Below are 18,077 nucleotides of genomic sequence, written 5' to 3' on the forward strand. Positions count from 1 at the left end.
GAGAAAAACAGGAATCCATTGTATTTCATAAATACGGTGCATTCCTGCTCTTTCACATTGGCTTAGGGCAGTGCAGCAAGAAGACTTGTGGTGCGCCGTCCATCAATTCCTCATAAATTAAGACGTTTTACATGGGAAAAGGTGATGCACCGGTGGCACAAGGGGCTTGTAAATAAGCCCTCTAGTGTGCAATATTGCTTATTACAAAATTAGCCATCAGAAATTCATGGTACACGTTGCCAAGAGCACTATGCAGCCGTAATTCAGCACGTCTAGTTCCCCACATTGTTTTTTAGTTCTATTTAAATGTGCTTTTCTTCAAGGGGCTTCTCAACTTTATTGGCTGTTCATTGATTATGTTGCTCGCGCGCAGTCCATTAACCACAAGTATAGCCGTCTAGGGAGAGAAAGGAAGTCTGGCACAAGTGTAGACAACAAAGTGCATGAGAAGCATAATTAAAACATAAGCAAAGTAATTTAGTCTCATCTGTCAGAAGAAGAAACATGCGTTCTTATTCGGAGAAGGTAACTTCCTCAATAAAAACTTTTCCATTTGTAACCTGACACACAGCAGTGTTTCTGTGCTGATATAAAAGTTGCTCGCCCTTACACTTCGTTGATGGAGTTTGTCAAGTATCTATCGTCCTTTACACAAAAAATGAAATGCATAATGGTTGTGATGTAAAATCTGTAGATCTCTGTACTGGGGTGAATGTATGACATTGTTCTGCATTTTGTCCATCAACTGCTGTTTTTGCATTTGTCACCCCGAGTGGGATGGGTATGCGCAGACGTGAGTCCCATGCTCTCCACACCACTGGAGTTAAGCTATCCTGGCTGAAGAAGGCTGATAGCCAGAAACCGGTCCTAGGATGCTTGATTCCGGTCCAGGAAATACATGGCTTGGCAGTTCGGGCTGCACTGTTCCCATGAGGCACAGGGTCAAGGCTTATTTGTATATGGCCATGTCTGAACTGGGGTGGTGTGGAGTGCAAAAAAATGGAATTAGGCCCAGATCTCTGTACTGGGGTGAATGTATGCCATTGTTCTGCATTCTGTCCATCAACTGTTGTTTTTGCATTTGTCACCCCGAGTGGGATGGGTATGCTCAGACGTGAGTCCCATGCTCTCCACACCACTGGAGTCAAGCTATCCTGGCTGAAGACGGCTGATAGCCAGAAACCGGTCCTAGGATGCTTGATTCCGGTCCAGGAAAGACATGGCTTGGCAGTTCGGGCTGGACTGTTCCCATGAGGCACAGGGTCAAGGCTGATTTGCATATGGTCATGTCTGAACTGGGGTGGTGTGGAGTGCAAAAAAACGATGGATTTAGGCCCAGATCTCTGAACTGGGGTGGATGTATGACATTGTTCTGCATTCTGTCCATCAACTGTTGTTTTTGTAAAATCTGTAGTTTAGTCACATAAAGGCTTACAAGTTTCACAAGTTTTTACATGTTTGGATTTAAACATTTTTTACAGACCAGACTCAAATGTGCTTTCATTTCTACCAGAAGAGGGAGATTGTGACGAAAGCATGTTTTTTTGATTTCTGTTCAGTGCAAACTAAAATGAATAAAATAAACAAACGTAAATCAGGAGGGGGTGTTGTAACAGACTACAGTAGCCTTTGGGGAGAGCCTGGACTTCTCCAAAGGCTGGTCAGGTCAATCAGCACTGTAAAATTAAGCAGTATTTCAAAGACCGCTGATGCATCTTTCACTGCTGAACTCTCTCCAACAGAAGCAGAAAATCGAGTTTGTATCTACCAGAGAAACATATATATGTAGATATATTAGATTTTCTTTTAATCAGGTGAATGACCCCCATTTGCATCAGCCTCACAAAATAAGGGTGTGCATCCACACCTACTAGGATTATGTGCCTGATATGTAATTGCACACTCAATGGGATATTTAGAAGCTCCTTGCATAGCCAGAGCATCACATTTTGTTATGCTCATGCAGCACAATCCTTGAAATCATATCTATGAGTCCACACAAAGCCAGAGTGGCTTTGAATGGGCTCATAGATACAGAGTAAGACACGGCAGCTCAAATAGCTGCTTTGCCTTAGTCTGATCTTGGTAGGCATTCCATGGGTGTTGCGGTGGGTGTTCCCATGCAGCACCCATGGATTTTGATGCTTCCCAAGATTTACAAAACCATGTAAACCTGGGAATGTGCCAAAAACCTACGTCCCCTGAGGTGCGGCGTAATAAAGCGAAATAACTTCATATATCCTCATATATTCCTCTTTCCATGTGTGCTGCATTCTGCAGGACACATAAAAAGAGGAAAACGCCTCCCAAAATTACAATCCTGCCAACCCCACAGGCATCCTTGCACCATGATGCAAGAGTGCCTGCATTGGCGCTAGGCAGCCAAAATGGTGCCAGTGCAGGGAGAAGGGACAGAAATGCACCGTATTGTAGAAATACAGTGCTTTCCTGCCCTTTCACTTTAACGTAGGGCAGTACAGCAAGGTGACTTGCTGCACTGCCCTTCGCCAAAACCCCATAAATGAGGGCCAGAGTGCTAAGATAAAATTAAAAGAGATAAAACCACTTGAATGCACATTTCTGTGCATTGGTATTGCTGGGCATGCACACCACCAGGGTGAATTACCCAAAAGAGTTATATGCAGGATGAAGCACACAGGCTAAAAGAAATGTATGTGAGGAGTGCAGAGAATGACCTAAAATTCATATCTACCTACTTTGTTTTGTGGGCAAGCCTGGCACAGAGAAATTGGGAGATGGAATCGACATGCAGGGAACACAAAAGCAAGACCCTCGACAGTGAGGCAGCCAGCCCAGTTTCTTAAATTCAGTGATGTACCCCACATACAGCCATTCCAATGCCCATCCCAGTTGCAGACCTGCCACTATTCCTACACACCTACCAGTTATGAGTGACAAGAAACATTGTACTGATGAAATTGACAATACTGTTGTCAAGTGGAGGAAGATGATCAAGATGTACATGACCAAGTACTGATCATACCCATTCATGGGGTGTCAAAGTTGCCTAAATGTATTGTTGTGGCAGTGTGTCCTATTGTATTTATATTTGTCATTGCTCCTCAATCGTTTCTAAAGATAACATATTCTTACTTATTCCTATGATCACTCTGTCTCTCATCAAAATCACAAGTACCTGTGCTTGTGCTACGGCCTGCCTACTTTATTACCTGGTCTTAAACTGCTCCTTTACTTAATAAAGAACTCTCATGCATATGGATTAAAAATGTTAAGATGCCATCTTTTGTAAGAGGATAACCAGACAAATAGTTGACGGTAGATTTGGGTCAGCTTTGCATTATCATTTTAATGAAAAAGATCAGTATATCTTTCAAAAGAGGAAAAATCTAGATTAATGTACCTCTCATCCTAATGGGGTGCTAACATATTTCTGCATCTTTAAAATTCGATCCGTTCACATTCTTCAGGATGAAAAACACTACTTTTACTAAATCCATACATGTGTTTTGTTTATGTCCAAAGTTCGCAATGTAAAAAAAAAATTATTATTACAAAAGGAAATCTCAAAGAGTGTTTGGACAAAATATTACATAAAAAGTATTGAGAAAGAAAAATATAGTGTCAAAAATATCGCAACTTCAAAAATATTGTAGACAGACATATCAAAAGTATGAATATTGTTTTAAGAGTTGTAGTAAAATATCGTTTTGCAACTTACTGTTGTATATAATATTGTTTTTATGGTTTCTTTATTCTGTAATTGTTGAATTTAATTAGTGTTGTATGTTACCTATTTTGTTAATTTTATCGTTTTTAATTTATTTAATGTAATTTGTAAATAGTATAATTAGTTTTTTGGTATAAATTAGAGAGTTTTTGTGTTAGTATAAGTCTTAAAATGTTATAGATGCACAATGTTTGGTTTACATGGGAAAGGGGTTTTCAAAATATGCTTGTAATCATTTGTATGTAAAATTCCATGTGGCAGTTATATATGAGTTTTTTAATTTGTAATTCTAAATGTAATATTTTCTATTGTATGAGAATTTATTTTTTTGAAAATTTAGAAAAAAATTTATTTAGTTAAAAAGTCCATTTTTATGTGTTGGTATTTTTTGTAATAATTCATTTGATATATTATTTAGTAAAAATATTAAAATATTTGGTTAAAATGTATTTTAACAATATTCATTTACATTTTTTGATTTTAACTTTTGTTTGCACAATTTTGTTCATGTGAAACATTTGATGCATTTTGGTAGATATTGTATACTTAAGGTTTAATGTTAAATTGTATTTATTTATTTTATAATGTAATAATTTATATTATTTAAAATATTTTACCTTTGTATATTTATTTTCACATTTGTAAACATTTTATTCATGAAAAAAACGTACTATTTAGAATGATATATTTTAGGTTTACATGAAATACTACTTTTTATATTATATTACTCAAACAATGAATAGCTTTTTAATTATTTATTACGTTTTGAATATAGTTTTTTTTATTTGATCATAAAAAGATAGATTATATTTGTATGTGAATAATATTGATTCTGTGTTTTTTAAAATCATAATTTATTTATACAATTTGTATGTGTGATATATAGGTTTACTTTTATGTTCCTTTTTTAAATAGTATATGAAAACATATTTGTATTCCTCATAGATTTGTATAATGTTTTTCCTTCAAGTTGGTGGCATATTGATTTTATATTTAGTATTTATTATTTTAGTATTTAGTTATTTGCTGTGTTTTATTTAAATATGTGTGATGCAAATGATTATATATTGATTCCATGTATCAAATAATATTTTATTGTCTGTGATTATATAATTTAATATTATTGTTTTTTCCATTTTAGAAAATTCTTAGTTTTATTATAAAATATTTACAAATTATGATATTTTTTTAACCTAATGTTATTTATTAAGTAATATGCCTTTTGGGGGTTGTTAAATATATAATGTGTTAGATTGGACAATGAGTAATGTGATCATTTTAGTGCCCAAAACCTTCCCCTAAATGGTTTAGATTCTATTGGTAATATTAAATGTCACCTCTTTAATGTCTAAAATCTTCGCTAAATTGCTTAGATTGGAGCGTGAATAGTAAATGTGACCACCTTTTTGTCCAACAAGTTCCTCTAAATGGCTTAGATTAGAGTCAGAATAGTAAATGTGACCATTTTAGTGTCCACACCTTCCCTTAAATGGATTAGATTGTAGAGAAAATACTAATTGTCAGCTCTTTATTGACAAACACAGTCCCCTAAATTGGTTAGACAGGAGTAGGAATAGTAAATGCCACCCCTTTAGTGTTAAAAACCTTAAATTAAATATCTTAAATTGGAGTGGGAATAGTAAACTTCACCCCATAAGTGCCCAAAACCTTCCCCTTAATGGCTTAGATTGGAGTGGAGATAATTATTGTCAGCCCTCAGTGTCCAACAACGTCCCCTAAATAGATAGACTGGAGAGGGAATAGTAAATATCACCAATTTACTGTCCAAAACCTTTTATTAAATGACTCAGATTGGAGTGGGAATATTAATGTGGCAATTTTAGTGTCCAAAATCTTCCCCTAAATGGCTTGGATTCGAGTCGGACTAGTTAATGTCGCGCCTTTAGTGTCCCCAATACAAATCGGAGCCCCCAGGAGCAGGTGTAGGGCAGACTGGCAGGGGAGTAGATCCAAATCCAAAGGAGATAGGTCTGCCCTATATATTTCAATTTAGAGGCTCATGAAGAGTCCAACAATAGTAACGCAACACAACTTTGAGCTCACTGACAGTCACGGCCACCACATTTAAATTCTCAACACAGCTTCAGAATAAATATATAATTTTATTTTCTTTTTTCAAAATATACAGGTAATTTCAAAAATATGTAAAAACATCATCCTTCAAGTATATACAAAGCACAATGATGGAATCACAATAGAAATAAATACATATCCCCTAAGCACCCTCTCATCTTTCGTTCAAATTCACAGACTCATTCCACTAAACTCAACTCACACATTCAATCAATTCATTCAATTAGCATAATACAAGAAACCTCAAAGCCTATCGCACACAAATACACTGAGGTAGTTCTGCGGTATCCTCTCAGGAACTAGCTGGGGAGACACCAGATGGTATTCGCAGAAAAGATAATCAACACGCCGATGCGCGTTTCGGTGCCAAGCCCGATCTACGGCGGCACCTTCATCAGGGCATGTACACGAGGGGGAGCAGAAAGGGGGAGCAACACAATTTTAACAGCCGTGGCCACTCTTAGGTCCACATGATGCAAGCAGGGTATCACTCACGCTTCTTAGGGAAGTTCAGGCAGGTTAGCTTGGACGATAGAATAAATTCTGGAAGGGCTTTATAGACCCTAGATGGTAGAGGCTGCCTGCTTAGAGCGCCATTCAGCTGTATATACCAATTTTTCAAAGAATGACTGAGAATCAGACAAATGTTCAAGCGAGGTTTCCAATTGTAAAAGGTTTTCTTCCCAACAATCGATTTTCATAGCTCACAGCACCGGTAAATAATCAGCCAGAACAGACCTCCGATGTTAGTCTCGAGGCTCTCCGAGATATAAATCAGCGATTTTCGTATCGGGTCCTCCAGCGGCAGCCGCAGCGGTCCGGACGTTCACAGAGCCTCAGCGTTGTTCCTGCGTTTATTTAAAACAGATGGAGGACCTTTAGTGTCCAACAGCTTCTCCAAGATGGGTTGGATTGGAATAGAAATAGTAAAGGTGACCCCTTTATTGTCCAACATCTTTCTCTACATATCTTAGATTGGCAAGGGAATAGTGAATGTTGGTAATATTGAAAAAGTCAATGTCAATATGAATAACGATACATTCATGTATTAAACCAAAATCATATCTTTATTGACAAATTCACCCATTGTGAACTCCATGTCAACCTTGACTCAGAAATAAGTAGTCAGGCAGGCACTGAGTCCCAGACCCAAGTTCAATGATCGACTGGTCACCGGTGGGGTGGCACATAGTTTGCAGAAAAACATGCTGACAGGAATTCCCAGATCAATCCTACAGATAGGTGCAGCGACACCACAATGGTCCAGGGAGATTGGCCCCAATAAAGCCCACATGGCTGGAGGGATACGCGCATTCGCAAAACACCATAAAGTCATATGTCACAGGAAGTTAGGAAGACATAGCCAATCAGGGCAAAGTGCACACAATACACGCAGTAATCACGATCTCCCCATGCCGGTCACCTGGACCCATTACCCACTGGCCATAATTGTGCCCACAGATAGTCAGGGCCCACCTGGATTTCTCATCCAATACATTAATTTAAGGCTCCAACGACGGAGTCTTACATTCTGTTACAGAAAAAGGATTGCCTTAACTATTTTATTGCATTCAATGAACTGTATAAACAGCCATGTTAGACCGATTGTAAATTGAGAAAGTCCTGAGACAATATGCCTGTGACTATGCTCCTGGCCGCATTGTTTACTTTCTTGTCTCTTGTGTTTTCAAGGTATTTGTTGTATCCTGTGCTTGTGCCTTAAACTATGCTAAGCGTTTCTCTATGAGCCATTGTAAGAACACCTGGCCTATGTCATCTTTGGTATTGAACTCTGGGGCTCTTAAGCTCCTGCCTGGAATGTGTTGATTCAAGAGAGAGAGCAGTTGTGTTGGAACGGGTCTGAAGCTAAGACGCAGGCTGCGGTGTGAATTCTAACTCAAATAAGGGAAACTCTTACTTGGGGTTGGAGCAATTTTTACCAAGGCGATGAGCTGAACGAACTTATCTTGGATCCATACACCCCGCACTACGCTAGCAGCAACTACAAGAAACAAGAAAATCCTGGTATCTTCCGGGTAGTGTATATCTACTCTATGCATCAGCTGTGGAAGGGTGAAAGGATGCCTGTGCTTGTAGTAGGCTCAAATGTGTTTATAAATAATACATAATAAAGCACTGTTGCATGGATATACTGATGATCTACTGATAGCCAGCCTATCAAGGTCCTACTGGATTGTCACAGTTGTACACTGGAGATAAAATGATATACTGAAAACTATGCTTTAATTCAGATTGTGCCGTGGAGACTGTGTTTTAATTGAATAGACCATGAGTTGAGTCCTGACTGTGTTTTGAGTTGGCTGCCATTGGGATTTAATTGAGGATTTAATGGAAGAGACTTCAACTGGACCGCTTCATTAGTGTTTTTTACTCGTTTTGCCCGATATATTGAGTAGTCAGTCATATGGCGATTTAAGGAGTAGTCGGGTGTGTGATCACAGCTGCACGTTACTTTGCTGTTTCCATTTAAAACACCTGTAACACGCTAACACATTTTAAACAAACAACACTGTTTAGGTTTGAATCACTCACTCGCCTCGCTCCCTTCCATTTTGACATGTGATCTTTCCCTCAACGCATTACGTATTCTATAGCAGCACGAGAAAGCACTCTTACCTGCTCTTGAAGGCAACTGGAGAATCCTCATGACTGTTCCTTCTCTGACACTTCCGACCTGACGTCACATCGAATCCTTGTCTCCGTGCAACATGGAACACTAGACCGCTGACCTCATTCCTTACACTTAATCATTCAAGAACACTAGAGTACTGACATTCTCTTCAGTGTCCTACCGCAGCACAATTCTCATCCATTGTTTGAAACTTCTTTCTAGAAAACTCTATAGTCAATTCTAAAGGACATTCTAAAGACAATTCAAGCATTTCTTCTCTATTCATTTCTTGGTGGAAGTCGTCGTCTTCGTATGGAAACATTCCTTTCCTATCTTCTAAAAGAAAACAAATTAAGGAGATCATCCCAGTGAAAGGCACACTTTGGCCTGTCAACTTTGTTTTTTTTTTCTTCACTACAACCAGTGACAGGCACACTACATTTTCTTTGGTTGATAACACAAGATAACAATTTGTTTACAAGTGAAGTGTGGATATTCATCTCTTACCTGCACTAACCATTTACCTTACAGTTGGACCTTCAGGTATCAATCTGTTATTGGAGCTTATTTATTATTTTTGTCATAAACGTGGTCTTAGTTCATTGTTGTATAAACTATGCAAAACGTACCACCTACCAACAAGAAAAATGTCTCCCTCTTGACCTATATTTCTTTGAAATGATTTTGCACAAATTCAAAAAGTGGGCTAACTATCAATTTACAACAACGACATGCTACAACAGTTTTCATCTATTCAGATATATTTTTATTTTATTTTATCACATTTTTTTCATAATTGTTTCATAAATACTATACATAAAAGACTGTACACATTATTATTATCAAACAATTCTATGATCATACATCAATATTGAATCAGAAAAAGAACAAGCAATAGCCCCAGTTAGAGAGACAGCAAACAACCTATAAGCAACCTCTCATTCATACACATCTCTTACACTCCCTCCACACCACACTCAACATTTCATACATCTGGAAAGTACAAGACAATAGATGGTATAGGAGTCTTAGTGACCAAATGCAACTACTGCATATAGCAAGATCTGAAAAGCATTGGTCAACACGTTTCGGTGGCTTGTAGTGGAATATGACGCCACCTTCCTCAGGACCTGCCAGATACCAGAACAAAGCCGCTCAACCCAAGGGGCAAAGGAACTACTAATTCTTCTCCATTGACACTTAATTGGGGTGCCTCGCTGTGTCAAGTGGTTTTTTTTTATTCCTGCATTCTCCACCTCATTTAATTGGATGTGTGAAAACTTATAGTAATAAGGAAGGCTCCAATCTTAAAACCTGCAGTCCTTCAATAGTGACATTAGGTTATGAGCTCGCTCCTTCTAATTACAAATGTCTTGCATCAGTTTTGGGAAGTGTATATTTTACAGTGACTTTTATATCGACATTAGGTTATGCGCTCTCTCCTCATAGTTATACATGACGTGCACCAGTTTCAGGCAGCATATGTTATCCCATTAGCCTCGGTATATTCTTCTCAGAGCTTTATTGTAATGATTGCCTCTCTAGATGTATTCCCTCAGTAGGAACCGAACGCCATGAGTCTGACCGTGCGAAACTTACCACCTCCTCCAAACTTCTTATTGAGTCCAGATGATCCCCCATTCCCTGGAAACAGTGGAAACATGTTTTTTCACACTATGCTAGTGTATGAGGCGTTCCACTCAGCACTGAAAGGAAAATGTCCCTTCTTCTTCACTGTCTAGGTCCAGAAGGGCAAGAGATTTTTCATTGTCTCCCACAGTTGCCCACACAGGTAGCAGATGTCCTCAATGACTACGAGATGTGCCTGAGGAAACTTGACTTACATTTCTTGCCTAAAGTAGCAACAGTATTGGAAAGACATCATTTTGGAAGACGGATGCAGAAAATGGGAGAGAATGTTGAGGACTATGTTACAGTGCTAAGGATGTTAGCATCCACATGTAATCTTGGGCCTAACTATGAAGAAAGACCAACAGATCAATTTATGTTAGGGTGCACATTAGATACATTCAAAAAAAGCTTGTTGGGAGAAGCATAACCCCTCTCTCTCTGAATTAATCACAACAGAAAGGTCATGTAAACATACCAAAGCATGTGTAGCAGAACTTCAAAAAAGGGATGATGAGGGATATAAACAAGGAAATGTAGAAGTAGTTAATAGATTCAAAAGTGCAACAAACTCACAACAGAACAAAAGTTGAAATAGCAGCTTACAACACAACAAAAGTAGCTCTAACAAAGATGTCTTTTACCCAAGGAGGATTCAGGGAACTTGTTACAGATATGGGGAGCATGGGCACATGGCAAATTTTAAGGAGTGCATCTGATGGAAGGCCATGTGGAAGAAATGCAAAAAAAGGGTCACATATCGAAATGCTGTCAAAGTGGCAATTGAAAAAAAAAGTACATGAAGTTATGTGTGAAGAAGCATTTGAGGTAGAAGAAATAATTGTTAGGATGTCTGAAGGAAAATAAAGTGGTCCGTTTGAAATGGTTTTCATTGAAAATACCCCTGTTTGAATGTTGTTTGACTCTGGAGCGAAAACCACTCTCATTATTAAGGTCACTAAGTACTAAGTAAGTAATTTTATATTTACATGATTAATTAAAACTTTACAAAACAATAAAAGCATAGCTAAAAATTGTTAAAAGGTCATTGTGTGCGGTTCCTCAGTATTACAAATTTGATTAATTTCAGTGTCTTAGCTGCCCATAAATGTTTAACAGCCTTCAAGTGCTCTTTTGTCTTTTTTCCACTAATTCAAAAAACTTTACGACTCAAAAATTAAATTTTGTGTTAGCGGGGTTAAAACACAATTTGACAGCCTGCCTGCATGTCCGGACGCCGTGTGATTTGAAGAAGGATCGTAATAGGTTGTGCCTCAAGTCTTTTAATATAGGACAAATACACATCACATGGACAATGTTTTCCTTGTCAGCTTCACACAGACGCACTGCTGTGAGAAGTTTTGTCTTACCCATGGTGGCAGATGTGGGATTACCGGAATTGCGCCCAAGCGTAATTTTTAAAACTTTTCTTTCGTTTTTAAATTCATTCCAATGTTAAAGTATGCTTGCGGTTGCATTCTTCCATAGTCACCGAGCGTGATCCAGACGTGCCCTCTTTTTGCTAATGAGTCCTTGTCCTCAATGGAGGAGATGATGCGTGCTGATTTTTTCGCAACTTTTTTAAAAGACAAGAGGTCTGTTGGGGTGTCCCAAAGGTCGGAAAGACCCAGGACTTGAAGTGAGTCAGATAGATAGTCTCTAGCTAAGGATTTACGATGTTGAAGCAGCTCTTCCCATACGTTGGAGTTTAGAGAACCAGACTCAGCGCTGCAAATTTTGTGCCGGCTGATAACATACGCACTCTGCCTTCCCAATGTTTGTTTCAGAATCCCAAATTCCAACCGAATTTGTGCAGGCGAGACGTATCTTGGCAGGTTGAAGATCACCCTCTATGAATTAGCTATTACTTTGTCCAATACTGTAGCGTCCTTCCCTTGGAGGGATTCACTCCCATATGTGAGAGTTGGCTGTAGCTGTGCGCGCAAAACCTGGAGAAGAGGGTTGAGCGTTAGGTCAGGGAGTTTGAGAGATTTTATGGCCAAGTAAGTCATGGTTCCCTTCCCTCGAAAAGAGTCCAATTAAGGTTTGAACGAGGTGTTGGAGTCCAGAATTACTCCCAAATATTTGTAGGTGGTCACTAGCTCCAACCCTTCTCCGTTTATGTACCAAATTTTCCATTTTTTTTGTAATTCACTGCCATGACCTTGGATTCATTATTAGGGATGTGTTTGATGGGCGCATGAAAGGAAAAGTGGTGCTACTCAAACCTGACATAAAAGGCAAAGGTTATGGAGGTGAACCCATCGAAATTTGGGAGTACTTCAATGGTAGGATTGATTTTAAAGATTGAGCCATCACAGGGAAGATATATATCTCTGAGAGGTAATTCATTGATTAGTTGGATACATCAGAAGGATCTTAGGGTTATACTAGATCTCAATGAGACTTCACCTGTATGGTTAAAACAGGGCGAGTTGTGTGGAGTATACGAAAGGCAAGAAAACAAAATGTATGAGCCACTTAGTCAGGTGCAAGTGAGTGGTTCTTCCTTTGAAGGAGAATTCCCAGATGTTTTTGATGAACATTTACGTTGTTTGAAAGGGTATTGTCATAAGACAAAACTAAAAGAGAATTATATACCAGTTGTTAGTGTGCCTATTAAGGTAAAAGAGAAGATGAAAATTGAACTTGATAAGCTAATAAAGGGTGGCATTATTGCCGAAGTTGAAGCCACATAGTGGTTGGCTCCGGTTGTCATGGCACATAAGGCCAATGGAGAGTCCAGGGTTTGCATAGACTTAAGGGAACTCAACAGGTATGTGGTTATGAATCACTTTCCCCAGCTCAACATCTCCGAGATGTTGTCCTTACTAGAACAAGCTAAATTCTTCTCTACCAATGATTTGGCACAGGTGTACGACAAGGTAAAGTCACATCCTGATTCCCCAGACCTAACGGCATTCATAACTCTGTTTGAGACCTTCAAGTGCCTTAGGATGCCTTTTTGTCTTATATCCGCTGTGGCAGTCTTCCAAAGAATGATGGAGCATATTTTTAGGGATGTTAAGGGGATTTAGATCTACCAAAAGGACATACTGGTTTTTTTATGCAATGTAGAAGAACCTGACAAATGAGTAAGGAAAGCTCTAACCAAGTTGAAAGCCAATTGTCATACTCTTAAATTGATTATTTGGGTCACAACATGTCTGACTCTGGCATCTAACCTAGGAAGGAGTTAGTCAGTACCATCAGTTGCTTGGCAAGTCCTTGTAGTAAGGATGAGGTAGTCAAGTTTTTGAGGATGTTCGAATATTATGCCAAATTCATACCCAATTGTTCAGAAAAAAACACATTGTGAGACTCATTTTAAAGAAAGGTGTGAGTTGTGCTTGGAATTCAGAATGTGAGAAAAAGTTTGTCCCGGTTAAGCAGCTATTGTCCAAAACCATCTGCTTGAAGAGTTTTGAACCAGGTCATGACATTGTTGTCGTGACAGATGCCAGTTCTGCAGGTTTGGGGGCTGTTATGATACAGCAACACCAAGGTGTGGAGAAAACCATTTTATTTGTATCCAGAAATTTGAAAGGGGTGGAATTTAACTATTCTGTGGTAGAGAAATTCTTGTGGGGGGGGGGGGCACATTTACAATTTAAACAGATCACAAGCCTTTGAGGGAGATTTTCTAAAGCAAAGGTCTAGACAAAGTATCTTCTAGAATAAGGAAATTGGTGGTGGCTCTTCAAGAGTTTGAGTTTCATGTAGTGTATGTTCCAGTTGTGAAGAATACCTTGCTTATTGCTGCTCATGCTTGGTTGAGAGAAGAAAATCTAAGGATAAGGAGCAAGAAGAAGAGTTGAGTGATTTTGATGACTATGCTGTTTGTTTTGTCATTGAAAGCATCATCAAAGAGGATGAGTGAGTAAGTGAGCTTGAGAAGGATGTTACATTTTAAGCTGTGTTGTGCTGCATTGGAGGGAGTTGGAGCAAACATGCCAAGGTGGATGAAACACTGACCGGATTTTTTCGGGCAAAGGATGAATTGGTATGCCAGAATAGTCTCTTGAGGAGGGGTACCAGTTTGATTCCTACAACCAACCTGAGGATGCAACTAGTTGACTTTTCCCATGAGGGTCACCTGGGCATTTCCAAAACAAAGGAAATACTTAGACAAACATACAGGTGGCCTGGGATGGACATATAGGTGGAGAGATTTGTGCGAGTGTGTATAGAGTGATAGAGATAAAGTCTTGAAACCTGAGTTCAATCCATCACATTAAGGCGGCTTCCCAAAGAGGCTTGGGAAGAGGAGGTTATTGACATTCTGGCCCCATTAGGCACACTAGCGTAGACAAGTATGTTATTGTGCTCTTGGATGTGTATTCTAGGTGGCCTGAGGTAAAAATTACCAACTCAGTGGAAACCAGAAATGTCACTGCATTCCTTGATGATGTTTTTGAAAGGAAGGTTTTCCCTCAACTTTGTTATCCGACAATGGAGGCCAATTTACTTTGAAGGAAAAGGACACATTTTTTGATGACAGAGTTATTAATCACCAAAGTCTGCTCTTTACCACCCAGAAACAAATGGAACATTTGAGAAGTTTAACTGGGTACTCAAAGAAACCATTCAAAGGGCTTTGTCTATTCAAAAGTGCTGGTATACTGAAGTTCAAAGCAAAGGGAAGAGATACAGATTTTCTCCCCATTCCAGAACCCGGAGAACTCCCGTTTGAGTTATTTCGTAAGAGGAAGTCTTGTACCATGTTGTGTCCCTCCTGAACGTTTGTGAAATCACAATGTTTGGGGCATGAGAAGGGGGACAAAGAAAGAATTGAAAAAGAAGTGAAGAAAATGTGTATGACCAAAAAAGGGTTTGATATGAGAAAAGCTGTGAAGGAAACAGTGGTGAGAGTGGGCAATATAGTCAAAATCCATAATCTGCGCAAGCGTTCCACTTCTCAAGGTTCAAAGTTCTTGCCACCTATGAAAGTCATTAATGTGTTTTAAAAAGCCCTCAGAATAGAAGATCACAGATTGTGGAATCTAAACAGGGTTGCCAAACTTTCTGAAGGGCTTCCAAATGTATGTAAGGAAAGGGTTACAGACTTCAGTCTAAATAGGGTTGCCAAACTTTCTGATGGGCTTCCAAATGTTTGTAAGGAAAGGGTTACAGACTTCTGTGAAAGGAGTCTAGCTGTAGATGGTCAGAGTGAGAATAGAAATGTGAGGTGACATATCAAACCAAAGTATCTGGAAGATTATGTTTTGTATTAAGACATTTTTCCATGTTTCTTTTCTTTGTCCCACATTATAGTTGTCATACGAATTATAGTTTCATAACTGTTATTATTGGGTGGGAGATGTGTGGTATCCTGTGCTTGTGTGTTAAACTAAGTGTTTCTCTATGTGCCATTGTAAGAACACCTGGCCTATGTCATCTTTGTTATGGAACTCTGGGGCCCTTAAGCTCCTGCTTGGAATGTATTGATTCAAGAGAGAGAGCAGTTGTGTTGGAACAGGTCTGCAGCTAAGACTAGCAGGCTGAGGTGTGAAGACCTACTCAAATTAAGGATACCTTTTTTTATTACTCTTACTTGGCACTTGAGCAATCTTTACAGTATTTCGTGTTCAAGCAACATTTTGGAGAGCCACATAGAGGCTGATTGGTACCTCGACTACAGCCAAGTGAAGGAGACCCCGCCCGGACAGATTCACATTTGCAAAGCAAGAAAGGTGAGCAGACACTGCAATAGATTGAAAGTTCTGCTGAATCTGCAGTGCAGAGGTCCATTCTGAAGCAGTCATCACAGAGGGAAAGAGACTACATCCGAACCTTGTTAAAAAAATGTGGCGTATGGAAAATTAGGGAGAAGTCTAAAGAGATAACCTGAGCACCCTTCCACTGATAGAAATTTGGAGTCTTAACTATTTTATATGTCCTCGCTGAGTAGTCGCTAGGCAGCCTCAGCGGCGATCCTGTGGAAGTCACCATTTTTCAATAGTCAACACGCTAGGAAAGGTGAATATTTATTATATTTATTGTCAGAGTTGACCCTTCATTCCTATTTTAAAGTCTAAAAGGGTTTCTCAGTGCCACTGGTTTCTCAACACCGTTGGTATCAGAAAGAAGTGAGAGCTCTTGGTCGCTTGGACTGCTGGGCGTAACACAGATGGTACGCTTTTTCAGCTGGGTGTGACAAAACCAGTATGCTTGTACTGCTGGGTGTGATACAGTTGGTACGCTTGGCCCCCGACTGTGATACGGAGTGGGATTCAGACATTTAGGGAAAAAGATTTGAAATTGGGAGATTAGGTGTAACTTGTATTTGACCAAGAGGGGCCTGTAGTTGTCAAGTTATTCCCTTTTTTCCACAAACTATTGCCATTATCTTTGCCCTGGGCCGATAATGTCTGACTATCAGGCTCACTTAGTCCCATGTACAGCACAGAACTTCCCCTGGTCACAGGATAGCATGTGCTAGGAGCTGGCTAAAGGATTTTTGACAAAGTCATCACATTTTCTCTGTCAGTATTTTCTTGTTGAAATTGATGTGAGGTATATGTGTGATGTTGTGGTGTTGTTAAATACTGCTAATTGTGCTTTGTCTTGAGTATTGTGTGTTTGTCGATGACTCAATGTTTCATATAGAGGTGCTGCTAATTCTCACAAACTGTATTTGAAGCCAAGAGTCAATATCATTCAGAAACTATTTTTATGGACAAATTGCAATTTTCCTATGTTGCAACCCTTCATTTGCATTGTTATTTTTGCTTATGAAATGTTGATCTTGAAGTGTTGATGCATCTTTAGATAGCGCTGAGTTTGTAGTTACATAATTAGAAGCAGTAACCTCCATGTATATTTTCCCCCTGATTAGATCAAAATCAAAGATTCCCTAAAAAGAAGCTAAGGTTTCTTGTCCTCTAAAACTACCAAACTATTAAAACACATGAACACCAAGTTCCAGACACAGGTTAAAAAAACATAATAATTTGTGCAGAAATCGCATGCACACACGAAGGCACTCACATTTCTCTAGCCAAAGGAGGGAACTTTTTACACTAACTCAATTTAACACCTGAGAACATACATACAACCAAATATACAGGTCAAAAAAACAATAACAGAGAGACATTATTAGAACTATGGGCCATCTTTGAGGAAGCCCAAATCGACAGTCCTGCACTACAGATAGCAAGCAAGGCGTCAGCACATCTCCCACAATATGCAGGTATGGAGGTGCTCTTGCCCCCTTTTCCATCATTAGGATACTGCAATCTGCCAGTTAAAGGAGCCGTCGGGTCCCTTACCAAACAACGAACAGTTAGGCCCATCGCGGAGAGATTAACAGGCCAGCAGGCCCAGGCAGTCCCAGCTCAACCCTAGTTCCGTGTGAGGGCCTCCAGAAGTTTGATCACCCCCATCCGTGACGCCTGACAAATAGAACCCCAGTGGTGCTTAGTACACACACACCCACTGATCTAGGGGAACACACATTAGTGACAGGGAGGTTTTTAGAGGTTCTAGAGAGTGACACTACTAGTGGGGGTGAGGACGGGAACCCCAGTCCCCTAAGGATCGATGACGAAGGTGAGACTACAGGACTTGCCCAGCCAACCAAGGGAGAAGGATGGGAGCTAATGCTCAAGGCAGAAGAGGCGTGCAATAACACCCGCCTTGTACTCTCAACCAAGAGCCATCCAGAGGAACAACCAGTAGTCATGGTACTCGTGAACAACACACCATACAACTTTGTAATAGACACAGGGGCAGCAAGGTCATGCATAAGGGCAGGGATGGTGTCCTTATCAAAAGACACCACAGTTATGCAGGGGTTCTCAGGTACGGTGTCAAGGATCCCCTTCACAAAAAGCCCTTGAACTAAAGATAGGAGGGAGTTGAGTGAAAGGACAGTTACTATATATTCCCCCTCATCCCCTACTATGCTATTAGGACAAGATCTGCTAGCCAAACAAAAAAATCACCATCCAGTTTAGTGACAAGGGGACCATGTCCTGTTCTTCTCCAGGGGCTCACACCCTAGAATCAGTA

This window comes from Lissotriton helveticus, chromosome 4_1, assembly GCF_964261635.1.
Source record: "Lissotriton helveticus chromosome 4_1, aLisHel1.1, whole genome shotgun sequence".
Lineage (NCBI taxonomy): Eukaryota > Metazoa > Chordata > Amphibia > Caudata > Salamandridae > Lissotriton > Lissotriton helveticus.